The sequence below is a fragment of the Rutidosis leptorrhynchoides genome, chromosome 2 (genome assembly GCF_046630445.1).
Source record: "Rutidosis leptorrhynchoides isolate AG116_Rl617_1_P2 chromosome 2, CSIRO_AGI_Rlap_v1, whole genome shotgun sequence".
Lineage (NCBI taxonomy): Eukaryota > Viridiplantae > Streptophyta > Magnoliopsida > Asterales > Asteraceae > Rutidosis > Rutidosis leptorrhynchoides.
The window spans coordinates 421,324,946-421,330,976 of record NC_092334.1 but is presented as its reverse complement, the minus strand read 5'-3'; positions in this window follow the sequence as shown (position 1 = coordinate 421,330,976).

The following is a 6,031-nucleotide window of genomic DNA, read 5'->3' as shown; positions in this document are numbered from 1 at the left end:
AAAATCAAGACTTGTACTTAGAAAAGCTTTGAATTATGTACAAAGCATAAATCTTCAGTGATACCAATTGTTGAAACGGGTTGCATACTGAGATGTATACAAGCCAAAGTGAATTTTATTAAAAACATAGAATTTATGAATTCACTTTTGAAAAAAATTTTCTTTTAATTTTCTTCTTTTTTTCTCCCCCTCAAAATGTGATATACAGTTAAGTAAAATCACCATTTTGATATTCCCCAAGAAAATTAATAAATCCCCCTTGAAATATGATATCAATCAGTTATCTCCCCCTATCGTAACCATTGAAATATAAGCCCAGGAAGTTAACATTAAACAAAAGTTTCCCTTGAAAGATAGTATCTAAAGCAAAAGAAATCAGTTGCTCCCCCTAGAAAATATCTACTCCCCCTAAATACAAGATCCCAGTTATAAGGCCCCATAGAACTAAGGAATTAAGCACTACATTCAACCATGCCTATTTCTTGAATCAAGAACTTTAGCCTAACTTCATCCAAAGGTTTAGTGAACATGTCGGCTATTTGCACTTTGGTAGGCACGAAGTATAATTCTACATCTCCTTTTTCAACATGGTCCTTAATGAAATGATAACGAATATCTATGTGTTTTGTCTTAGAATGCTGGACGAGGTTGCTAGTAATGGCAATAGTACTTTGTGAATCACAGTATATCGGGGTCTTAGTGATCTTAAAGCCATAGTCTAGAAGTTGAGTTTGCATCCACAAAACTTGTGAACAACAATGAGCTGCAGCAATATACTCAGACTCAGCTGTTGACAGAGAAACACAGTTTTGTTTTTTAGATGACCAACCAACTAACCTATTCCACAACATCTGAATTGATCCAGATGTGCTTTTCCTGTCAACATGGCAACCACCATGATCCGCATCAGTATAAGCAGTGAGTGTGAAATCAGATCCATGTGGATACCAGATTCCAAGATTAGGAGTACGTTTTAGGTACTGAAAAATCCTAATCACCGCTTTAGAGTGGGATTTCTTAGGGTTTGACTGAAAGCGGGCACAGACAATGACAACAAGTGTAATGTCTGATCTACTTGTAGTCAAATACATTAAAGAGTCAACCATGCTTCGATAAAGCGTTGTATCAAATGGTTGCCCATTTTCATCAGCGTTTAACAAAGTCCTCATTGGGGTTGACATTGTTCTCAAATCAGTCATTCATTTTAAAACGCTTTAGCATGTCGTTAATGTATTTTGTTTGAATGATAAAAATGTCATTTGGTAGTTGTTTTACTTGTAACCCCAAGAAGAAATTGAGCTGGTCAAGCATGCCCATTTCGAATTTTCTGGCCATAAGGTCACCAAATTCTTTGTATAAATCCAGGGACATGGAACTAAAAATAATATCATCAACGTAAATTTGAACCAATAGAATGTGACCGTAGTTTTTACGGATGAAGAGCGTTGTATCAATCGTTCCACGAGAGAAGCCATTATCCAGCAAATACTTTATTAAGGTCTCGTACCATGCACGTGGTGCTTGCTTTAGATGTACAAATCTTTCTCCAAGTAGTAGACGTGGTTTGGATGAATGGGATCGACAAAGTCTTCTGGTTGATCAACATACACTTTCTCTTGAAGATGACCATTCAGAAAAGCAATTTTGATATCCATTTGAAACACCGTGAACTTCATATAAGAATCAAATGCAAGAAAAAGACGAATAGCCTCAATCCTTGCAACTGGAGTAAATGTTTCATCATAGTCAATACCTCTTGTTGTCGATATCCTTTGGCCACAAGACGTGCCTTATTTCTAACCACAACCCCATCAGAATCCTTCTTGTTCTTGAAAATCCACTTAACCCCTATTGGTCGTTGACCCGCTGGTCTTGGAACTAATCACCATACTTTCAAACGTTCAAATTCATTGATCTCCTCTTGCATTGCTATCACCAAGTTCGGATCTAGTAAAGCTTGAGCAACCGTAGCTGGTTCAATCTTACTAAGATAGGCAGTATATAAACACATATTTCGAGTAGCCCTTCAAGTTGAAACTGGAGTAGATGCATCACCAATGATAAGATTAATTGGATGACTTTTAGTCCATCGGTTGTTATGTGGAAGAGGTCCTACATCAGTGCTATCCATTGAAACATCAACTGGTGTTGATGTCGAGCCATGATCCTCTTGTTCTGATGTAACAGTTTTTAATGGATTCGTTTGAATATTTGGAGAAACAACTAGAATTGTATCAACAGATGTATCTTGAATCGGTTCAAGATTATCATTAGGAGGTGGGAGGGAAGATGAAGAAGCAACGGGTGAATCAGATGGTGTTGTATCTTCATCATAGAGACTTGGTTGTGTCTCCGCAGTTGTTGATGGTGATGGTGTAACCGGTATGGCATGAACTTCTGAAGTCCGTTGAGGAGCATAAAGACAATCAAACAAGATATCCAGTTCCTCTATTGTAACCGTCGGAACACCCTTCTTCAAGAAAATTGAGTTTTGCACGAAAGAAGTAGTTGCCAGGTTAGGATCGGGTTTTGAATTGAATTGTTCAAAAGTCATCTCCGATAACTCATCAAATTTAACATTTATGCTTTCCTTGTTCGTCTTTGTCCTTTTGTGATAAACACGATAAGCAACCTTGTTTAACGAGTAACCGAGGAATATGGCTTGATCGCCATGAGGATCAAACTTTCTGAGGCTGTCAAAATCGTTAAGCACATAACGTATACAACTAAAGACACGGAAATATTTGACATTCGGGCGTCTACCATATAGTAACTCATAAGGGGTCTTATCAAAGCGTTTGTTTATGATACAGCGATTTTGGGTATAACAAGCAGTTGAAATGCCCCCCCCCCCACATTTTTGGAGGTAGTTTGGAGTAGGCAAACATCGTTCGAGCTGCCTCGCACAACGTACGATTACATCATTCGACTACTCCATTCTGTTGGGGATTCTTGCAGCAGAGAACTGATGTTCAATGCCTTAGTCTTTCAAATAACTATCAAGCAAGTCATTCTTAAATTCCATCCCATTATCAGTTTGGATGCTCTTAACATGTTTGTTAAAAGAGCGTTGAGTCTTTTTGATGAACTCAATGATAATGGCGGGGGTTTCAGACTTGGTCCTCAAAAGAAAAATCTATGTAAATCGTGTATAGTCATCCACAATGACAAGCACATGTTTCTGGCCATCGAGGCTAGAAACTCTCATGGGTCCACATAAGTCCATATGCAATAATTGCAAAGACGATGAAGTACTAGAGTTTTACTTAAGCGAATGATTAGTCTGTTTCAGCTTACCCATTGCACACGATGGACACACATGATGTTTATCATATTGAAAGCTAGGAATACCATCAATTAAGTCTTTAGAGACTAGTCGATTGATACCCTTGTAATTCAGGTGTGACATTCGGTAATACCATAACCACGAATTTTCTTTTGTGGAACGAGTGGCCAAACACATGGTTTCATGTGATGGTGCATCATTGAGGTCAATAGTGTATAGTGAAGTACAACGTTTACGAACAAGGAGATCATTTCCATCGGTGGATTGCACCGAGCACTGATGACATTCAAATGGAACTTTGAGATCTCCGTCGCAGAATTGGCTGACACTAAACAAACTGCACCCCAAACCTTCAACATACGAGACCCGTTTGATTGTTATGCCATTTTTCACATAATCTCCATATCCCATTATCGTTGCAATCTCCTTATTTCCAAATGTAACCGTTCCTAGGAATTTGTCAACGTAATTGACAAGCAAGGATTTATCGCCCGTTATGAAGACCCGGAAATTTTCGACCAAATTTAAACTTAATCTTTATATAATTCCGACTTGATAAGCAATGAATTTTAATAAATCTTGAACCTCCAAAAAGAGTTTTACACAAGCTTTTGGTCACCCTTTTATTCCGACGATTCACGAACGTCATAACTTGATTTAATTGTTTAATTGTTTAATTATTGTGTATATATATGGATTTATATATATTTAAATTGAAAATATGATAATTAAATATCTCATTAAGTATATTAACAAAGTATTATATATATATATATATATATATATATATATATATATATACACTACTAATTTAAAGATTTTTCAAACAATATATATATTACTATTTAAACAACGTAATTAACTTATGTTAAAATGTATTTACATATAATGTATTACGAGTGTAAATACATCCTTACAAGTATTGAATACACTTTATAATATACCAATACATATAAAGGATAGCTATACTCGTATTTTCGTTCAATTTCCTCAAAGAATTCTACTCGCATTCATACGGTATTTTTACCCGTATTATACACAGCTTCTAGAAGTATTTACTATTGGTATATACCAATAGAAATCTGTAATTATTTGTGTAATATGTCATCCATGACCTAATCAATTTAATATGTCATGCATGACTTAATACAATTTAACGTATCTTAGATATTTTCACTAAAAGCCAAAATTATAAGCTTATAAATAAGGACCATTTTAACTCATTTTTACTCCACATTTTCTTAAACTAAAAACACACAGTTGAATGCTCTCATATCATACTTCAATCTCAGAAACTTTCCTCTTCATAATCAAGGTAAAATACTTCTCAAAATCCTTGTTCAATTCCTTGTATAGTTGCTATCTTATTATACTTATAAAACTTGTAAAAACTAGTACTTGTTTTGGTGAACACCAAGCTTGTTTGAAAAACTAATCTAATCTTTCTAACTTAACTCTAATAACACTTATTTATATGTATTATGATGTTATATTAAGTTAATATAAGAACTTATAAATTGTACATATGGAGAACACCTTGAAACTTAACATATATCCTTTAATCTCCATTCGGTAAAAAGCGGGCTGTTTTGGGTTGGGAATTAAAAACCTATCTTAGAATTTGAGTTCAAGGCTAAGACTTTGGAAATATGTTAATATATGTAAATAAGACTTCCAGTATTTTTTTCATGATTTTAGACAAAGTGGAAATATTTTATCAAAAATCATATATTGGGTGGATGCCGGGATTTTTTCAAATCTGTCCACCGACACAAAAAGAGGGTAAAGCTCTAAAAATTTCTACTTGGGATGAACTTTTCAAATTAGTTTTGTAAAATTTATTTCTTAATGAATTCATAGCAATTTGATTCACTTTAAACGGAGTTGTAATGAATATTTGGCGAGCAAAACAAAATCTGCTAAAAATTAACGTTGTATGGACGAAATTTATATTATAAAAACTATATTAACCATATCCTTGTTAACTTTTCCTATATCCTATATATATTTGGACATGTTATCAGTAGTATAACAAAATATTATAATCTTGGTTAATTCTGTGATTGTATATATGTATAATAATATTCTTGGTACGTCCTAACACAATAAGTATACAATACGTTTTGATAAATCCTAAGACAATACTTACACAATACGTCTTGATTAAGTCTAAGATAATACGTATACAATATGTCTCTGGGTTGATGCAAATACAATACATATACAATACATCGACATATACAAAACATCGTGGGGGTAATTCTAAGATTATATATATATATATATATATATATATATATATATATATATATATATATATATATATATATATATATATATATATATATATATATATACATATACAATACGTCGTGGGGTAATACAAAACGTGTCTTATATAGAAATTCATTTACTCGATTAGTAATATCTAAAAATTCAATTTATCAATCTCATAGACAAGTTGTTTAAATATCAATTGCAGATTCAAAAGCAATTTCAATTAATGTTAATCATAATTCAGTTGACCATAACTTTTAATCCTTTCATCGAAATCACGCGATTTCTAAATGAAAAGTTAATAATTTTCTACCAGCTTTCCATAAACATGCATATCATATACTTTATATCCGTAGCATATGTATCAAATTCGTGATTCATCATAAACTATCTAACGACAAAATTAAAGCATACAAGCATGCATAAACATATATACTCGAGCACTAGACATGGATACACTATTAATAT